A 22,185-nucleotide genomic window follows, 5' to 3' on the forward strand; every position below is an offset into this window, starting at 1 on the left:
AGACAATGACAAAATTATTTTTCAGATATACTGTATTCTGAGGATGGTCAGTTTAAGATAGTATGGCTTTATGACTGTGTTAAACCCGTACAAGATAAGTATGGTGACTTTTTTCTACATCAGAAGCTTGCTGAGTTCTTAGGCAAATTTCAGTTGCAATCTTTATTGTGATTTTTATTAAAAGATTTTGCAGACTGTTCACAAAGGAGAAACCAGACATGGTATCTACAGTCTGGTAAGAAGAGTACTTCATTAGGGTGAGACAGGTACACAAACTGAAACCAAGGGGTTTTTAATCTTTTTCTCTACTTCAAGTACTTGAACTACTTTAATCTTTGTGAAGACAAAGAATTAAGAGAATTATTTACATACAGAAATGGTCCGTGCCTGCTCAGTTACTGAAGATAAAAATCAGAGCAATTTGTCTGACATCTATTGTCCTCAGCAGTGCAATTGGCAGCTCTCATTTAGACTATCAGGCAGCTGACAAGTTCCTTGTGCTTAGCTCTGTGTGCCTCAGTCATCTGACTGATCTTGTACAATCGATCCTAGCATCTGAGAGGGGCTTGGGAATGAAACCAAGAGTATCAGATTTGGGGTGCAGAAGTAAAGGTTGTTGGTGTGAGGAAGCACTATGAAATGATACCATGTTTTATTCATGGCAGTTCAGTTTGTTCTTTCAGCTTCTCACCCAACCTACATTTAAGATCCAAACAAGAACTAATCAACTCCAAAGCACAGTTCTAACCAAGATTGCTGTTTTCTGTTCCTCAGTGTGAATGAAATGCTATGGGAATAAAATATTTCATCTGTATCAATGTTTCTAGCAATCCTGCTAGATAAATTTCTAGTAAATATCCATGCCCTTTAATAATATAAAAATCTGTCTTTCTGGTTTTACATTGATTTTTAATTGACCCTTATTAATCAGGATTGAAAGTGGCATGTTTGCAGGAAAAATTAGGACACTTTTTTGGAAAATGCTTAGGGTATGTGACTTCAGCAGGCTGTTGTGCATAATACAGCATTGCTACCTTAAGGTATTTATTTTGAGTTGCTTAAAATAGAGAAAACCAAAAAGGCATCGGAGCAGAGATGGGCCAATTAAAGCATACATTTTCAAAATTTGTCACAATGTGGATTATGTTTTCAAAATTTTTTTCCTTAGACGACTACTTCTTGCATAGTGTCCTGGGATAACTGTGTGAGGATTCTTCAAAGAACCAGTATCAGGGCAATATTGATAATGCATTTTGTCTGTCTTATAGTGGGAAATCTACCGCAGACCAGATTTTTATGAGGTGCTGCGTAGAACACAGATTTGCAAATATGAAGAGTCTGACCTGATAATACTGAGTTCAATACAGAAGTAAAACTGACAAAGGGTGGTGGGGTGTGGGGTTTTCTTGTGGAGGGGAGGGTTTGTGCTTGTTTTAAGTGCATTTATGTGTTTTCTAGCTGATTATGGAATAGGTTGTTCAAGACTATATATAAGATGCTTGTTAGAAATCCAGGAATGACTTTATAGACTCCAAATTACTGGGAAACTAGCAAAACCTGTTGCTACTGATTAATTAGCATGGTTCAGGAAGAAATAATTTTAGAGGATTATCTTTAAAACTCGACTTCCTAACACAAGCAACAATTCAGATAATTCTGCATTTAACATACCAGCACTTCAGATATGTATATCACACTTTTTCCATGAGTAACCACTACATAGAGAAGTTGCTTTGCTACTTCATATCTCGCTTTTTCATCCAACAGATATGAGGCAATCTGAAGTAAAAGTGGTGATCAGGTGTTTCCCAAGGTCACCCACATTATGAGTGGAGGAGTATAAGAGTTTCAGAAACCTGACACAAACTCTAGACTGTGAAATACAACTCAGGGACAAAATTACCCTAGCAGATTATCTTGATCTTAGATTAAATGGCTTATATGTGAAGCTAGAAGAAGTTATAGAAGGAATATTTTGTAGTTGGAAGGAGATCTAGGTAACGATCATAGAATCAGAGTGTTCCAAAAACTATGTTAAAAATTGGGATTAAATTATTCAGCAGTATGTCTGGGCCTTCAGGTGCCTGAATCCAATCTGCAAGGCATGTACTTTCCTATGTCCCCTTGTTGGCAGGAGGATTGGGATGCAGCTCCTGAACCAAGCAGTATTGAAAGAGTCTTTCCCAAGCTGGAGTGGGCAGGAGAGTTTCTCAATTGTTAAGGTCAACTATGTCATTTCAAAGTAAGTAAAGGAAATAAATTTCAAAGTTTTAGGATGAAACAGCTTTTTATTACCACGTTGCAATAATTACACAGCCACTGTTTTGTTCAGTGTAAAATTCTAGTGGTTCATCTAACTCTGCTTCTGGTTGGTTTTAAAAGTACTTGTCCTGCTACACTCAGAGATGAGCTTCATAAAGCTGCTGAATGACCACCTTGGCTGGTTTTATTCAGTTGGTTTGTATCAGAGTTTGGGGCAAAACAGGTGATACAGTGTGGGAGTTGAGTGGGAAAGAGGACAGAATTGGTGTTATTAACAATCTGCTACTATGAAGGACCTGTAGCAGTGGAAATAATCTGTTTGTGTTTGATGAAAAAAAGCCAAAAAAGGGAATAAGATGAAAATGTGTGCAGGTGATGCTCTATGTTGGCTGATGTGGCAGGAAGATGCTTTTTACAGAATATTTTTGGATAAATACACATTTACCATTTTAACTGGATAAGCCTAAATAAGTGTTTACTGATGAGGAAAATCTTTGTACCAGGAACAGGTATTAAAAAAAAGGTTTTACTGAATTTCCTACAAGTTCTCCAAATATGGAGACTAAAATAAAAGCAGGTCTTTCTACCGCCTTCAATCCCACCTTCCAAAAAACAAAAAACGTGTGAGAACTTGCAGCCAGATTCTTCCAAGGGTACACACTGAATGATAAGCAAAGAGCATAAGTTACATCAAGACAAGTACCACAGTTAGGAAAAAATTCTAGGGAGCACCAGAACAGGGGCTGAAAATGTTGGGGAGTCTGTATTCTTCGATGAGTTCAAGACTCTAGTGGGCAGAGTCTCTGAGTTGTTTCGTCTTTGAGTAGGAGGTTGAACCAGAAAAATCTCCTGAGGTCTTACTTCAATCTAAATTATTGCATAATTTTCAAAACCTCAATTCATTTCCCCAACCATAGTCCTTGAATTTGGCAATTTTCCCGGTGTATAATCTGATTTTAGCTCATCACAAACATGATACCTAAAGGCAGTCTTACTGCCTGAGATGTTATTGAAAAGTTATGGTCATTTTAACTGAAAGTAGCTGGTGCCTTCCGCCCCAGGGAAAGCAGATTAAAGGTAATTGTTTCAGAGATCTCTTCCAGATAGTAGGGAACAATAAGGAATGTATACTGCATGATAAGATGACATGTGATGCCTTTACAATGCTCAGCTCAGTTCAACACACCCATTTGCAAGACAATATCCTTGAATATCAGAAATATTTGCCTTGACAGGGAAATATTCAAGTAAGATTTAATTTAGAAAAATGGATCCTCTCCAGAGCCCTTTGCTTAGGAAAGGAAGCAGAATGGGAAAACAAAAACTTTGATGATCTTTAGCAAATGCTAGCATTCGGACAACCTGGATTTATTTATAGTTGTAGCATCTGAGATTAAACATGGATTTATTCTTTCCCTGGCAACAAGATTTCTCTTTAAAGAGTTCATCCTTTTCCCAGAGGAAGGTTTGGTTTTTGGAAAAAAAAAAAAAAAAACTCAAAAACAAGCAAAAGAAAAACAAACAAACAAAAAAAAAAGTCACAAAACCCACAACCAACCAAAAATACCTACTCAAAAAAACCCTGACCTAATATTAAGGATTCTTTTTACAAGGATGCTACGAGTTATAATGGTACAAGTGTCTTCCTTTCCTAAAATATCCACGGGTCAGTAATTTCTAAGAAATTCTTTTACTGAAGCTTAGACTTTGCCTTTTATAGCAGAAGGGTTTTCAGTAATCAGAGGTCCTTCTCAGTCTTTTGACACACAGTCTAATAATCCCCCTTTCTGTGTTCTGTAGGCTCAGAATTAATGCTGTAGATTTCCCAGAACCTTCTGCTCCTTTTATTCCTGGCACTAGCATTTATCTGTCAGTAGCACAGGCTTCTGCTACAACCAGTGCAGCCTAGAGAATACACACATGGCTACTGTAAGAATTGTACAGAATGCAGATAGGAGAGATCTGGGAGGATTGCAAATGAAATTAAGGAATATACTGGGAATTTATTTTTCAGGTCAGATATGCTTTATCATTTAAGTACAATCCAACAATAATCTATTTGAATAAACTTCTTAAGAAGGAAACATCCTCTGACTACTAATGTTGTTTTGTGGGGTTTTAAAAATTGTTTTACCCCACAGGTCTCTTTGGGAGGTATCAGTTCAGACACCTGTTAACGTGCTCAATCTGTCCAGACATTGTATGAATGTTCAGGACCACGGAGTTTACAGTGGTCACATTTGTTACCTTCTATGTATAGTATAGGTGGACTCTGTAGCTAATTATCTATGTGCTGGTACAGTGTGTATTGCCTCCCAAAGAGCTCCTACTAAAGGAAGGGCACAATGCCACTGTCACATTCAGAACTTCAGAAACTTCAGAATCTGGGTTGCTATGGAAAACTGACTTAGCTTCCTAAGCCTGTGCAGTGTAAGATTGTCTCTAATGACATGATTACACGCTGATTTTTCTACTTAACTCTGCATTTCTGCAATAGAATTTTAATATAATGGTATTAAATAGTATAGCTTTCTTGGGAGTGGGGAAGGCTAAAACTTCTGGGATATCAGAAAACTTTGCAAAGTGCTAATCTCTACAATTTGGGTTAATGGAGCAGCTGATAACAGCGGTAGGTAGACATTGCTCTATTGTGAGCCAGATACAGGAGCTGCAAAATACATCCTGATTCCAAAGGAGTATGAACATGCAGTTCTGCATTCTGTCTCAGACTGGTGGCTGGAAACTGCTGTCACTGTGCCCCCAGCCTTTCTGATTTTTCTTGTATTATATCACTATGGTGAAGAAAAAGGTGTATGAGCTGAAAAGGAGAGGTTTAAAATAGTAATGCTGTTAGGAGGGACTTTGTGACTGGCAGTGCTAGACACTGGTTTGGTCAGGGGCAATCTAGGGTACAAATTAATCTTTTGGGATTACTACTTCTTTTTCCAGGAATTTTGCTTTGTCTAAAAAAAAATTAAGAGGGAAGTGGAGAGACTCATGGTTTGAACTTCCTCTTGGATGGGGCTCTGTAGTAATGCCTGAGAAAAGAAAACCCAAGTGCAGTAAACTACCACTGTAGTAATGCCTGAGAAAAGAAAACCCAAGTAATCAAGATGAAAGGATGAAAATGATGCTTTCAGTGTCAGTTCTGTTATGGTAAATGAGGCTTTTATAAAGCTATTCTAACAACTATTCAACTCTCCATCCTACTTGGTTGCTCTATAGCTTTTGCAACTCCTAATCATAGTCATAATACCTAAATTTGCTGTAATTTAGGTTTAAATAGATTTCTGTTGATATCATAGTAGAGACTTTTACAGAAAGGAGAATGAATGGGTTTGGGACTGGACACAAAAAATGGAGTAATGTAAAGATCTAAAGGAGTTATTGAACACTTTCTTACAGGAAAGTTAAAAGTGGAACAATTGCAACATTGATAAAGCTTGGTTTATATATTTATGAGCCAACTGGCTTCTGCTGTTGCAGTCCCAGAGACCTTCAGGTTGATCTGTCATGAAAAACTGGAATGTCTTGACTTCCTGTGAAATTGTGACATTTTTGTAAACTTGTCAAATCCTGCACCACACTGAAAATTCATGCCCTGGAAACATTTGCATATAATCTGTTTTTGAATACAAGCATGTCCCTAAAATACTTTAATGCCTAGAAAACCCATTCTTTATTCTAGATAATAGAAGCAAGAAATCCTTTCAAACTTAATTTACAGACTATTTATTAAATTGTTCCCTTACAGCAGATGTTTTCTTGACTGAGTTTGGCTTTTTTTCCCCAAGCAGCAAAGACTGAGGAGAAATTGCTGTGTCCGTCTCAGGACTGTTTATTGCAGTTATCTTGGAAGTGTCGGGGATAGCACAGGCCACTTGTCCACGTTGCTACACAGTTGCCAGCTGAGCATTGATAGTGTAAAGGTCAAGTTAAGTGGAGAATCTAGGTATGTACAGCAAATTTCTAATTACTCTGTGGGAAGTAGCACGGTTTGTATAATAAAGGGACATTTTTCGAATTTTGATTTCTAAAGACCCAGCTACAGGATATGATTAACTACTGAAGGCTCTGAAAAGATATTTTAATTATCTGTTTTCAAAACCAGACTCCTTTGCTGAGTGTGTGAAGTGCAGTTAATTTACATTTCTTCCTGCATGTGCCAGCAAATGAGCTGATTAGACCTACTGCACATGAAAGCATTGACATTTGACCATATTAGAGAGTACAAGGTTGCAAATGGAAGGTTGCAGGTATAAAGGGGATCTAGATTGATGAAGCTGACCTACAATTTATGAATAAAGCTTTCAAAAGTGAATATGAATAAAGCATACAGTTCTTACTTTGATTTTCTAGATTTTTTTTTCTTACTCTTAGACGAAATGTGTCTAATTGAGCATCGTTTATAAACTAACATTCACATCTTTGCAGATTACCTTCTATATAGCTCTTCTGAGACTCACATCCCCTAGATTTGTCTGAGACTTTCAAATTAATAAAAACAGCCAACTGTTCAGTCTACCATATTGCTATAATTGCTTCTTGTTAATATACATTACATTGATGTCCCAGTCTGCCAGATTTTATATTTCAAATATTTCATTCAGTGGTAAGAAAGCCACTGTGTCCATCTCTTCCTCCAGCTGGATCTACAGCTTTCTATCTGGTTATCTTGAGAAGCCCATTCATACCAAATTGGACAAAAATGTCACATTGCAAATATGGTTACAGTTTGCGAAGGAAGGAGTTAAAACACAGGCCTTACATTTCTGACTTGTCTCTCTTTTCATATAGCTATGCCTAAATACCAAATAAAAAATCCAATTGGTGGATACACTGCTTAGAAAGTATAAAGGTGAGTTGGTGATAGCCGTTTTTTATGAAGTAATTTTCATAGTGCTCAAATTGTAGCCATTTTTATTAGATGTCAAACTATTCCCATGTCTATGGTACAAAAAAAAAAAAAGGGAAGGAAGAAAGATACAGCCATTGCTCTGTACCTTAACATATTCCATACTGCACCCTAGAAATTTCTTGCCTGCATCTTATATACAATATTCAGATTTCTTCTGTATCCATAGAAAGTCACCTTCAATCTTTCAGTTTATTGTAATTGACCTGTGTTATTTCTTTAGATTTTGGAGATGAGCATTTTCCTGCTGATCCTTTATACTCTTGGTATGTGGACATAAGACTTATGTTCAGTGAGGTAACAAGATGCTGCAGGCAGACCATGTCACACAGAGCTTGTTTCTTTTCCACCACGAACAAATCCTGTGTCATTCTTGCAGTGACATGGATACAATAGTTATCTATATTCAAAAAAAGATAAAAATATTAGATTTTCACTACTATAATCAATGTCACAGCTTTTTATTATTATTGTTGTTAGGGTTTTCCCCTCAAGATTGAGAATATTTGTTTTGTTTCTCAAGTCAAATCAATTCCTGTAAGTACAGTAATTTCACGATTATAAGCCGCACCATTTTGACAGAAATTTTGGTCTGAACCCGAAGTGCGGCTTATAATCAGGTGCGGCTTATATATGGACAAAGAATGAAAAGTTGCTGTTTTAGTTTGGAGGACAGGTGTCTACTGAGAAAGACAGGAGCTTCTCTTTGAAATGGAGAATGTAAACCCCCTCCCTCCAAATTATTATAATTTTGAAATCAAGGGGCTTTCAGGCAAAAATATGGGAATTAGGAATAACAGTTCTTTTCTAGGGAAATAAAATAGATATACAGTACTACAAAGAAACAAACTCCAAACCCTGACGAAGTCAGAGTACAACCTGACACCCCATCAGGCAGGGTGTTGGTAGCAGTCCCATTCAATGGTGGCTGCATCCTCCTGCAGTGACAGATGTGATTCAGTTGGAGCAGTGCTCCTGTACAAGGTGCAGTTTCCCTCTAAAGGTCCAGTGGTGATGTGGAGAAATCCAATTTTCCTCTGGAGTCCAGTGGAGAAAGGGGCTAGCTTAGTGTCCCAAAACCTCTGTTTTTATCTTGGTAAGAAATGTTGGCTCTTCCCCCTGGCTGGAGCAACTTCCAGTGGGATGAAGTAATTTTATCAGTCACACAGTGGGACTCAATGGGCCATTAGCAGAAAATGACTCGCTGGAGGAAGGATGGGTTGTGAAAAGATAAAGAACAATGCCCCACCTGGTTTCAATGGATGGCCCATCAGCAGAATATCTGCCGTTGAGATAAGGATCACTGCCCCCACCCTCAACAGATGGTGATAGAATAGATATCTTTTATTACACTCTGTACTGTAACTTGCAGCTCATAATCAGGTGCGGCTTATATATGGATAAAGAATGAGAAGTTGCTGGCACCCAGAACTGCGGCTTATAATTATGAAATTACTGTAATATAATTCAAGTCATAGAGTTTGTTCCTATTCTTCACTTTTAATTGTGGGGTATTTCTGTTATCTACTCTGTTACTCATAGTCAGAGTAAGTAGACATTTATTTTTCCTAAAATGACCTACACCTGCCACATTCCAAGCAGTGGCAAATATTACTGAAAATCATGGCCATCGAGATAATTTTCTTATGTAGCACATAATTAAACCCTTCAGGTTCAAGAGCACTCCAAACTGTGCTGTCATAGTCATATTCATAAGTTCATAATCTCATGTGACTCACTATTTCTTATTGAACCCATCTGATTTTTATACAGGACAAACAGACTGCACAGTCTGATCAAAAATAAGAATCAGACTGAGGCTGCATCCAGCACCTTTCAGAAAAAGTCTTTGATCATACTGATAATGAAGCACTCTCTATGTGAAAAAACATCCCTTTTCTTTAGGACTGATAGGCAGAAAAATGTGCTAATGTCATCTTCCAAAGGATTTAGTCCTATTTTGCAGTATTTCATTAATCATATAGGAGAGTTTAGTTCTCTTGTGCGAACACATAGCAAAAATGGCGACTCTGCCCTAGATTTTTCAGTGCATGGGAGAAACTTCTGCAAAGTGTATTCGGTTGTGAACAGCAGGAGAACAAGGCCTAAACCAGGAGGAATCAGTGGCTTTTCCAAAGGGAATATTCTCACTCTTTCCCTTACAATAATTTTTGTCTTTTTCTTCTTCCATCTCCCAGCATTCTTCTTGTTCAGATTCATCATTCTAAAATGCCTTTGCTTTAACTAAGCAATAACAGTTTGTGATGTGGTTTTGTAATTAAAATCAGTTTTGATTTTGTCCACCATTCTTCTAGTTTTGACAGACTATGCCTTTGCACAAGTAAACTACTCTCTAGTTCGTTCTCCAGCAGTCTTCAAATCACACGTTAACTTGGATTTGAAAGTAATTTGTCTTTAATATCAGTGTGCTAAGACTTTTCTGATTATCTTTTGAGTTGATGAATTTTCTTTCTCTACAGTCTTACTCAGCCTCTCCAATATTTACTTAGAGATGCAACAAGACATTTGGGTAATTTTGATCAAGAGTCATTTTGGAAACCAACATTTGTTAGTTAACCAAAGCTATTACTTATAATTAAATTATTTCAGATTTGAAACCCTTCGGAGGTGCTTCACGAATAGCTTTAAAGTGTTCTTTGGATACACAGCTCTTGCACTGCTGCTTGGTCTTCACCTGTTAGCAGTGATACATAATCTGTGATGGTTCCCAATGTGATTGCGGTCCAAAGCTGTTTGTTTTGAGATGAATCAGCATCTTGTATAAGTACAGATCACACCCAAAAAGAAGGCTCCTCTCAGACAATCCTTGAGCAGCACATAGCAGTTTTTATCTACTTTTCACCTTTGTTGCAGGAGTTATCTCAGCAACACCCAGCTTTCCCAGCAGTTTCAACAGTCCTTGTAATTCAGGGCATCCCCATGTCTCTCAGAACAGACTTCAGTTAAGAAAGATGTGCCAGAGGTGATTTTGTTCAAGCAACTCTTAGCACACACAAAACACTTTTCAAGCAGGATACACACAGCTTGACAAAACAAAGTAATTACTTATCAACTACTGTCACTATCTTGAATTCACAGGCTAAGCTTTTACACATGGACATCCCAATGGGACAGGATGACTTTTCTAAGTCAGTGAAGGAAGTTGTTCAGTGCTCCTTGGAACAGGCTGATTCTTGATGTTGTCTTTTTCCAGCTTCGAGGTGTTTTTCTTAGGGTTTTATACCTTTCCATGCCAGTGTTTCTCTGCTGAATCTTCCAGCTACTAACCAGTGTCAGTAACTGCACTATTTACTTCCTGTATTACTCTGCTTTAATTTCATGGCTTCATACCCTCTCACATTTTAGTAGTTATTTTCTTAGCATACCTGAACCAAGGTCCCCTACCTGTGCAGCACCCAAAATAGGTCTTGGAGGATTGGCAGCGGGGCCAGGGCTAAGTGTTAGGTGATATAAAAGGCTCTTTTGTGTTCCTGTCGTAAGCAACTTCCAGTGCTTTTCAAGAGTGCCTGAAATGTCTTGAAATGTCACCTCAGCATTAAATTCTAAAAGGTGCCTTTGCTACTAGAGAAAGAAAAGTGTGGTCCAGAGAATTTTGTGTGTGTGTGTCTTGTATCTGCTGTTCAGAACACTCATTTGAATGCTCAAATTCAAACTTTGAAAGCATGGCACCCAGATTTTCTTTGATTCCTGTATTTTTTCAAAAAGACACATAATTTGCTGATTTTTAGGGCATAACACAAATTTATTTGCTTAGTTCAAAGTTGCTTTAATGTCAAGCTTTTCTTCAGAACAAAAATTTGTTCTGTTCAACTGCTGCTAATGCATTCTGACAGAAAAAATGTTTCAATTAGAAATATTTGATAATGACTTTTTGCAGGGTACAGTGTATCCAGTAGGAAATCACACAGACCCTCCCTTTGTGCCAGCTCTGTTTGTTCTCCTAAACCAGAGTGATTCCATTATATATCTGGGAGTCTCCAATTATTTTCTTGAGGCTGCTTCACTGGCTCACTTCAGAACAGGGGACTTTTACATCACTATCTGTGAAGAGGTGAGTATGATTTTCTTGTAATAGAATAACAAATATTAGTAAGATAGATAGTTCAGCAAAAAATACTAACACATTATGTTTGCCATTCACATAGATTTGGGTCATACTTATACCACTTGTAAGAGGGATTCACGATATTCAGTTTGTTATAATTTAAAGTAGTTGAAGTCCCTCTCAGACTTCAGTCTGAACTTCTCGGCAGCTCTAGGCAAAGAATGACAGAATGAACATCACAGAGTTGGTGTGCCAGGAGTGGCAAAAGGAATCTAAAAAAGCTTTTCTCAGCATGGATTCTGCACAGAAAAGGGCAAGACAAGAAAAAGTGTACTGAAGCCCCAGTCTGCTGCACAGTGGCCCATGACAAATGTCTTGGCTATGTTGAGAACTAGAATAAACCTCAGACTTCACAGGGCAGCAGAATGAGGCAAGCAGCAGGTACAAGCAAACTAAGCTTTCAACTACCTCTCAGAAATGCCAGTTTCCACAATGGCATTCGTAGTCAGAGTTTCCAATAAGTTTTGCTAAGAATATTAAGAGGGTGTTTATGAAAATTGGTGACACAAATGGTACTAGTAAACATCATCACAGTAGTTAGCAGTAAAAAGGAAAATTAAATTTTTGAGTCCTTGCCTCTGACATATTCAGTATATTTCATCTGAGAAGGTCTCAAAGGCAGAAGTAATTTCTGTTCTTTCAAAGAATAATGTTTGTTTACTGGTACATGCTCCTGGATCAAGTCCATGACAAATCTCTCTTCTGTCCCAAAGAGCACTGTGGGTTCCTTAGAAATCATTCTGGGGCAAGAAAATACTACATCAAAACATGGATTATCTAAAACTAAAATAAACAGGGTGTACTGAGGTTTTTTCCCAAGGAAAACCTGATTTTCAAACTGATAAAATTACCTAATTTATTTTGTTTACAGTTTGATAGTACTTCTAATCTAAACACTTCCCTACTCAGAAGTTTTATTTCTGAGGTGAGTACAGTAATTTCACGAATACAAGCCGCAGCAATTTGACAAAAATTTTGGTGGAAACCCGGAAGTGCGGCTAATAGTCGGGTGCGGCTAATATATTAATAATTTTCTGACATTTACAACCCCAGACGTGCCAGCCAGAGTGCAGAGCCAAGCACCGGCCAGTAAAAGCCGGCATTTCGCAATTGTTACAGTGTTACCGTGTTGCCCTGGCTCCCTGCAGGCAGCACGGGGGGCGGGGAGAGAGGCGGGAGAGCTCTCTTTCCTCCTCTGCTGCAGCCCAGGGGGGGGGGGGGGGGGGCGCCGCCATTGCCGCGGCCCGGGGAGCCGACGGGGGGGGGGGGGGGGGCGCCGCCATTGCCGCGGCTCGGGGAGGACGCGGGGGGGCCGCGCCGCCATTGCCGCGGCCCGGGGAGCCGACGGGGGGGAAGCGCCGCCATTGCCGCGGCCCGGGGAGGACGCGGGGGGGAAGCGCCGCCATTGCCGCGGCTCGGGGAGGACGTGGGGGGGCCGCGCCGCCATTGCCGCGGCTCGGGGAGGACGCGGGGGGGCCGCGCCACCATTGCCGCGGCTCCGGGAGCCGACGGGAGCCCTGCGCAGCCATTGCCGCGGCCCGGGGAGGGGGGGGGGAAGTGCGCGCTGCCATTGCCGCGTCTCGGGGAGCCGGCGGGAGCCCCGCGCCGCCATTGCCGCGGCCCGGGGGGGGCGGGAAGTGCGCGCCGCCATTGCCGCGGCTCGGGGAGGAGGCGGGGTGCTTTGTCCGCGCCCGCCGCCAGCGCCACGGGCGCGGGAAAGCTCCGTCCCCGCCCGCTGCCGTAGGAGCGGGGGAAGCTCCGTCCCTGCCTGCCACCGCGGGGCAGCGCCGACCCGGGGTGACCGAGCCCAGGGGCAGCGGCGGCCGGCCCCGAGCGGCAGCACCGGGCTGGGCCACCTGGCCCCGTCAGCGGCCCCTAGCGGGCCGAGCCTGCACAGCCTTAGCTCAGCCAGTAAACCCCGCCCTCCCGCGGTTCTGTTACTAATTGCACGCGGGTCCTCGCTGCGAACGACAGAGCGGCTTATATTCGGGTGCGGCTTATCTATGGACAAAAACCGAAATATTTGCCAACACCCAGAGATGCGGCTTATAGTCAGTGCGGCTTGTATTCGTGAATTTACTGTACTTTTATTTTTAGACTTTTAAATAAAAGCAGTATCTAATGTTTTCCATTGATATTATTTTTATGCTAGCTCATTTGCAAAAGCTTTGAGGAGACAAGAAAACTGCTTTATTTTTAGTGCCAGATTCAAACTTACATGTCTACCATGATAACTCTTCCTAACTATATCATACTACTCTCTACTACTCTGAGTGCTAGATTTGCTCTCAGTCTTTGAAACAGTTGTAAAGAGTAAGTGGTAACCATCTGTCAGAGAAGTCTCCTTTCATTCCTCTTCAAGGTAATGGCATCTTTTCTGTTGGTAGCCTCACTTCTCTTTGCAAGAATTCCTGATTTCTGACTCCTGGAGATTATATGCAATGGGAAATAATAATCATGAGTCTATGAATGTGATGCAAGAAATTAAGATAATATGAAATGCCTTAAAAATATGGCAATATTTACTATAAGATTATGAAATACAGAATCTGCATTGCAAATTGAAGCTTCATCCTCTAGGAGTTTTCCTACTTTTCAAAAGGTTGGCTCTTTTGAAAAGCTGTCAACTTTTCCAAATACTTTATATTGTTAAGGTGATTTTTTTTTTACTAGGATCACTCATTTCCTTCATTTATTTAGCATACTAATCTTTTTCTCTTGAAATACATTTTTCAGGAATAGCCTTGAAATTGTTTCTCTATACATGTTCAATATCAGTGAGTTTAAAACTTCATCATTTGCTTTACCATCTCTGAGTCTCAGAGTATATGCAATGCTAATTTTCTCACTTTAGTTGGTGTAATGAAAATGAAGTATTTTTAGTACTGGTTCATTACAAGAGGATTGGTGTATAACACCTGATTATGATGCAGCTATAGGAACTGTAGCTTGAGAAAAAAGCAGTTTTTTCCTCTTTGAACCTGCACAGATTGCTCGGAGTTGCACAGCAGCAGGCCCAGTGCTGCTGAGGCTGATGCTGCATCACCTCCTGCGGACAGTTTAAATGCAGGCAGATGTGTCCTACAGATCACTGGCTGTGTAGAAGTCTTTGCTGTTCTGCCAAATTCAACCACCCAGTACATCTTTGCGGGGAATCTGGTAAGTGAAAGGAGCTAGAAGATAACATTCCGTGCTGGGGCTAAACAAATCACATAGTAATCTTCCTGGTCCTTTGAAAATCTTAGAGATTAGCATAAAATAGCATGTACTGGTCTGCCACAAATATGCACACTGCTTTGTTGCATTTCACAGGAAAGAAACACACACCACACATTGTAGAAGTTAATAGATTTAATAGTCAGGTGCAGAGAGTCCTTTTTTCCATGTGGGAGGTTGAGTAACTATTCAAGAATAAATTGTAATATATAAAAATGTTACTGTCTGATGCCCAGTGTTCCTAACCTCTGTGTTATGAAGTAGTTCAGTGTGTCCCCAGACATCTTTTCATTAGATTGCAAGTGAACCAATTATGTCAGCCATGCAAGGACTTAAATGATCCTAATGATAAAGAGGCAATCAGGGCAGTGTTATCACTCTGCTCACTCAATCCCAGCTGCTGGCAGAAAGCATCAAATTCACAAATTATTTCACAATCTATATGTATTGATCACATGAAAAGTTTAGACAATGTGTTTCCAATCACAAAAGTAATTGCATTTGTACCTGTATCTAAGACAGTATCTGTGCATACAGTCACAGAAGACTTGTGGTTTTTTCCCCTGCAGACAGCCAGTACCAGAGCCAATTTGACTATAAGCAAACAGAAGTTGATTATCTCATTACTTCTGAAGAGGTAACCCAGAGAAATTCAGAAAGAAGCATTAATTATCCCTACATTAGGATACAACAGAACTCATTGTATCAGCCTGACAGTGCTCGTTTCACCATGAGAAAGAGTATTGGTTACCTTCTTTCTCATAGGTGCTCCAAGATACTTTCAACTGGTTAGTCTAAATCTTGGAGATGAAATATGATAATACTGTGGAACCACTACATCTCTTGTGCCCTGTGATACTCCCCCTTTCTGTAGCTTAAATACCTTTCCAGATGACAATGTTCAATTTATTGATTATCTTCAAGGCATCTGTTTCAGTGTTGTTGTCGGAGGATCAAGTTCACTAGTTTACTCAAAACACCCTGCATGTTGCTGCCATGCAAAGTCTGAGCATCATAAACAGAAGTGCTGGAGTGCAAACTCAGAACAGGATCACTGTCCCTAATAGCCCTCCATATGCCTTCATGAGAGGGACAGGAAAAAGTGTCATTGCATAGCACACACTGCAGCAGCATGTCATCAAACATAAGAGGTGTGCGTAGTTTGAATCAAAGCTCAGAGCTTTTTAGATTTCACTTAGCTCTTGCTGATATTGTGGTTACCTGCACCTGTGCTTGTTCTCAGCTGTCTTACCACAAATTTTATTCACACTTCAAGTAGGGCTGGGTTTACAGACACTTTCTCCTAAAGGGCACCTGATGGGTAGAAGCAAAGACTTTCCGACAGGTAGCCCACATTAGTGTTAGCTCTATACATCAGGCTGGGTTAGAATTCCAGAATTTATGACAATTTTTAATCTATTATAATTTAATTAAAGAAAAATATGACAAGTCTTTTTTTAGTTTTGGTCACTGGACTTTTGAACAGGGAAAGAGGATTTAGAATGATCAGAGCCTGTCATTACAAGCTTAAGAAGTAATAGTGCTGCTTACTTAGAGCTTTTGACACGATAATGTGTTCCTGTCTCCTGTTCTTCAAAACTTTGTTTTTCCCCAGGATTATATTTAGAGTGAACCAAGGATTCATCACAGGCATCAGTGGGAAAAGTTAACAAATCATAATGGTTAGAAATGGATATGAGTTTATTCAAATCATAATGAACATTTGATGAAGGTGTAGTTCAGCCATTCCAGGAAATGATAATTCCAGAAAAATTTGATTTCCCAAGTCTTATAGTCACACCACCAGACTACACATGACTGTAGGAGGAGATTAGTACCAAAAAGAGCCTGGTGATTCTAGAACTCATTTGTAGTTGTGCCTGTTTTAATTAAAAGCTTTTGGGCATTAAAGAGCCTTTGACAAATTAAATGTGTGAATCAGTGTGAAATCAGTATGAATTTGCACAAATGAATCTTCAAGCAGTGTGCATAACTTGTGCCTTCAGTCTTTCTAGTGAGTCCTCTTATTTTACTTTTTTTCTTCATGTTTCAGTTCTCCCTACTGCACTCCAGTCTTGGCTTTCCTGATGTAGGCTAATGGTTTCAGTGCCTAGGAAAGGTAGCTGAGTCCTCTGGAGACAAAATAAATTCTTCTGAACTTATTGTGAAGAATTATTGGTCTGTCTTGGGGATATCATCTGCCACTGCTTTTTCTGTTTTGAAACTCTATATTCTCTGCTTTTATTTTTCTTTTCACTAAGAGGAGATACCTCTAAGAGCGTTAGGGTTTTTTCCTCATCAGAGGCTCAAAGTGTTAGTCTGCCTGGGTTCAGGCAATTCACAGCTGAACACAGTGAATACAAAATCAGGCTTAAGCTCTATTTCAGGAATTTTCATAAATTGCTTCAACCAAATACAGTAAAATCAGGAGTTTAAAAGGGGAATAAAAGAAACACACTCACTGTAGACTTGGAAATGCTCAGAGAGACTCTGCAGCAGCTCAGTCCTACCCACATCTTTAAGTAAAGGGAGAAGGACACTAACCACAGTGGCATTAAGAGAGAGCATAAGCACAGGACAGTTCTTCCATCCAAAGAATAGTTCACTTCTGAGAACTGAGTCCTGCCAGCTGAAATGAGGTTTAGCATATTTAATTCCTAAAATTAAGGTTCATCCCAGGTACTTAACATACAGAAGAAAAAACAAAACTTCAGTTCATTGCAAGAAACATGGACACCTCTTTGCCATGTATATTTTGCATTGTTCAGCTGCAACATAAACCAAAAAATATCTTTTTTTTGCCTGAGATTTTCTGTCAAGCTCTGCTCTGATTGTTTTGCTTGTCACTTCAGTCCTAACCCTCCATCTTCCTCATCAAGCTAAAGCTGCATAGGCATCAGGCACTAATCACCAAATGTGCTTTTTCCCTCACAGCAAAAGTCACTGGTGGAGAGTTTTCTGTCTTACACTTTACAGAGAATAGTGTTTCCAGTAATCAACGGTAAGGACTGTAGCCAGTTCTTGACCACAGCTGGTGGGAAAGCAAGACTGAAACCATAAACAGGAGTGCCCAGCTTTAAAGACTCTGTGAGGTGACATCCGTCCTGTTACGGGAAGTTCCATTTGGTGACAGCTGGACAAGCTTACTCTGTGCTGGACCTCTATCCTGGTCGTCCAGCCATATGAATGAGGGGCTGGCAAGTGTTTGCTCCCTTTCAAACACTGGGTTTGGGTTCCATTTCCACTGAGTGAAATGTGGTGGCAGAGCTGAGACAGCCTTGAGTCAAGCCATGACCAGAGAATGGCCCAAACTGAGAAGCTGCAGAGCACACTTGCATCTTTGGGTTTCAGGGTAACATCTCTATCACCTCCCTCTGCCTTTGTGCTTCATCTGCTGCCACAGGCAGGACAGAGTAGAAAATCAGTTCTGTTAGATGCAGGGAGTAAGGGACAAGGAACAAGTGGTGGAAAGAAGCAGGTGGGAGGGTACAGAAGGTGCCTCTGAGGTGAACAGAGGTGAGAAGGCTGCTGAGGAAAAAGGTGAGCTATCAATGAGAAGAAAAGAAAGAGAAGGAAAGGGTGGGAATCAAAAGTCAGATGTTTAGAAAAGAAAATAAGAATAAAGCTGGGCTTTGATCCAGGAAAATAGGGATCGATGAGAACAAGAGGAACTGACAGGTTGAGAGGATGAAGTAGAGAAGAGAAGAAAATAAAGACAGAGAGTAAGTCAGAATGGAAAACAGCAGAAACCAGATTTTGAGGGGGAAATACCAGAAGAGGAACAAAGTCAGGCAGATCCCACTGTCAGACAGCTGAGAGATTGTAAGAGATTTATATGCAACCTTTTAGCAGGGTTTTTTGCTTTTTAGTACATATGAATAATAGCTCCCTTGAGAGACACAACAGCTAATTAAAGGGAAATTGCAATCAAATTGAGTTCCTTGAGAAAGATGCTTCTGAAGTGCATTTTATTATTACTTTTAAATGTATTTATATTTGTCCTTTTTGAAAATAAACTAGGGAAAGAATTTTGTCTTCTTAATTTGGCCTACACTAGCCTGACTGGACCTGTAATAAAAATGAATCAGGTGAGAAGCCAAATTTCTTCTTATAGACTATTGCCTCTGTTTCAGACCTGTGTATCTGTGCATTTTCCAGTGGTGGGTAGATCTAAATGTAGTCAGTAGTAAAGCTTTCACTATACATTAGATATACATGCAATCTCTGAACCCAAAATGAGTCCCCCAGCCCGAGGAGTTGTAGATTTTAAGGGCTCACCAGCCATTTGGGGTGCCAGCATGGGGACATGACAAGGACAGCACTGCTATCCCCAGCAGGGCTTAGGAGCATTGAGTGCCTGAGTCCTCATTACTCTGACCATTCTCTTAGACGGCTCATGGGCAGAGTGTCTCTGTGCTATGTGTTGCTCAGTTCTTTGAAGAATTGTATTAACCTACATCAGAGCCCATTCCTACCCTAAAGTTCAGGAGGCATAAAGCTGCTCTTGCCTCCTGCCCTGCTGAGGGGCTTACCATGGGAACAAGTCCCAGAGTACTGTACCTAATATACCCATCTGAATTTAAGGTAATTTTATATGTTTTTCTTTCCTCAGGGTCATCTGATTATTTGCACTGATGTTCAGTATTGACTGGAGGACGAGGAGGATCTTCACAGCCACTGCTGATGTACCTTTACTTTTAAAGAACAGTAAGAGAAAAATGCAGTGTTCCTTCTGTTGTCTTACAGGGAGTCGATGCTATAACATTAGAAGCATGGCTCTTCATCTCTATTTTTAATGTTTTAGTAAGACCTCTCAAGCACTTTTCACAAAGCAAATCTGTTGTTTTTAAGTACAGTGAGTCTAGCTAATTGTTATTGATGCTTTGGAAAACTTGCTGCAGCCTGATGAGAAGCAGTGACTGGTTCTTTTGACTAGAATTATAGACAATACATTTTCTTAATTTTAAAAGCATTATTCAATTTATCTCCATTAGTGTTAGCCAAACTTTGTGATGGAGTGAGACCTTATCCTTTGTAAGAATTTCACAATTTGTCCCTTTGTAACTGGACACCAAGAGAGGAAATGGATCTACAAAGCTCGGTGAATTGCCATGTAGTTATAGAATCATATAATCTAGTCCAGACACTGACTCAAAACAGGACTAATTAGATGAGGTTATTGAGCATGATGTCCAGTCAAGTCATGAACCCCTCCAAGGATGAAGGTTCCACAATCTCTCAGGACAATCTGTTTCATTATTTAACTACCTTTAGAGTAAAATTTTTTTTGTAGTATCTAATCAGTATTTCCCATATTCCAGTATGTTTTGTGGCCTTTTGTACTTTCACCACACACTTCCAAGAAGAGTCTGGCTCTGTTTTCTCTGTAGTCTCTTTGCAAAATTTGCAGGCAACAAAATGGCCTTTCAAGCCTCCCAAGGTAAAAGCCTAATCTCTCAGACTCTCCTTGTAGTTCATGTTCTCCAGGCCCCTTGGTGGCAGCTGCTGGTGCAGGCCAGAGGACGAGCCTTGCTAGTGAAAGTGGCTTTTTCTATGTCTTTTGTCAGAAGTCCCCCATTCTACTGAGCAATAAGCCCACATTCATCTTCTGCAGAAACCTTTCCTGTTGTCCTTCAGCTCCAGCTGAACTACGGCTTTCCTGATTTCATTCCTATGTGTGCAAACAAGATGTTTGTGTTCTTTCCAAGTAGCTGGTCTCAGTTTCCATCTTCTGTATGCTTCCTTTTTGTGTTTAGGTTCACTCAGGAGCTCCATGTTCTCCATGCTGGCTTTCTGCCACATTTGCTCAACTGTCTGAACATTCTAATGGCAGTTCTTACGCTCTAAGGCGGCTGCCTTTGAAGATTAGCCAGCTCCTCTGGGCCTCTGCTCTCCAGGGCAACTTCCCACAGATCCTGCCAAGCAGGTCTCATCTGAAGTCTATGGCTGTAATTCTGTTCTTTGTCTTGTTGCTTCTCCCAGGATCTGAAACCCAACAGTCTCATACTCACTGCAGCCAACACTGTCCTTGGCCTCTATATCATATAGAAGTTGTTCTTTGATTGTGAGTAGCTGCAGTTCTTCAAGGGTATCAATCTCCAAATAATTCCATACCTCTAATATTTGTAAAATGGAAGCTGTACTTTTTTCTTTTATCAGTGTCAACAGAGGCATTCAACCAGGAGATATTAAAAGTGTATGGAAAGGAAAACTACAAATGCTACACTACAGAAAGTTCAGTTCAGGATAGAAACGTGACTTGCGTAGTTCAAGCTGAATCAGTTTATTTATCCAGATGTCTGATAGAATACAGTAATTTCACAACTATAAGGCGCACCGGACTATAAGGCGCACCCCCCTGGATTCGGCAAAATTCGCAACTTTGTAGATCAGATAAGGCGCACCGGTCTATAAGGCGCACTTTTTTTTTGCAGTGAGGCCCCGCCCCCAGCTCACCCCGTGGGGTTGCTGGCCGAGGCCCCGCCTCAACCCGGCAGCCATTGGCCCCCGGGCCCGCCTCCACCCGGTAGGGGCGATGCCGCGAGCCACCGAGCCACCCTGGACCCGGCAGCCATGGGCCCCCGGGACTGCTTCCACCTGGGAAGGCGGGTGCCGCGGCCCCCCTAGCCCACATTCACGCGGCAGCCATGGCTCCCCGGGACTGCCTGGACCCAGGAGCAGGGGTGCTGCGGGGCCCCTAGCCCACCTTCATCTGGCAGCCGTGGGCTCCCGGGACTACTTCCACCCGGGAAGGCGGGTGCCGCGGCCCCCCTTGCCCACATTCACCTGGCAGCCATGGGCTCCCGGGACTGCCTGGACCCGGGAAGGCGGGTGCCGCGGCCTCCCTAGCCCACATTCACCCGGCAGCCATGGGGCCCCAGGACTGCCTGGACCGGAGAGGGGCGGTGCCTCGGGCCCCCTGGCCCGCCTCCACCCGGCAGGGGCAGTGTCGCGGGCCTCCGGGCCCGCCCCCAGCCTGCTGCTGTGGCACTTCCGGCTCCCCCCACGGCTCTCAGCTCACACTTCCGGTTTGGCAAATTTCGCCGCTTTGTACATCAGATAAGGCACACCGGACTATAAGGCGCACTTCCGGGTTCGAGGGAAAATTTTAGTCAAAAGGGTGCGCCTTATAGTCGTGAAATTACTGTACTTAAAAAAGGCATTCTGAAACCAAATAGCAGTAAATCATAGCAGGGCTACCAAGAGTGAAGAGTGACTAGAAAAAGAATGAAAGAAGAAAAAACTCAAAAGAAATGGAGATTTTCAATTAGATTGGTGTCCCTCACTGATGTCAGAAAATGTATAGAGTATATGTATATGTAAATGTATAATGTATATGTATATGTAACTGAGAGTGTGAGTTATATTCATCATCAGTTGCCAGAGATAGGAATAATTAAATCATTATGCATGTGACTCCCTTCGGTGAATGCTAAATCTATGTGAAGTATGAGCATTTGTTGACTGACTGACAAGTGTCTCTGCCTTTTTTATTAATGGATTACACAATGAAGTGACTCAGATTGTCCAGCAAAGTGCCCCATGCCTGGGGGAATTTGCTTGGTACTTGCAAGCTAATTGATTAAATCACCTCCTTGACAAGCCAAGTAGTACTGGTTAGCTGAATGACTGGTTAACTGGATAAGAAAACAGAAGAAATAGAAAA

At 41.1% G+C, this 22,185-nt stretch overlaps 1 pseudogene; it reads left to right on the forward strand.

Annotated features, from left to right (window-relative positions):
• Positions 1-218: 218 nt before the first annotated feature.
• On the forward strand, positions 219-19,203 carry LOC116995213 (annotated as a pseudogene).
• Positions 19,204-22,185: the final 2,982 nt, after the last annotated feature.

Source organism: Catharus ustulatus, chromosome 4, assembly GCF_009819885.2.
Source record: "Catharus ustulatus isolate bCatUst1 chromosome 4, bCatUst1.pri.v2, whole genome shotgun sequence".
Classification (NCBI taxonomy): Eukaryota; Metazoa; Chordata; class Aves; order Passeriformes; family Turdidae; genus Catharus; species Catharus ustulatus.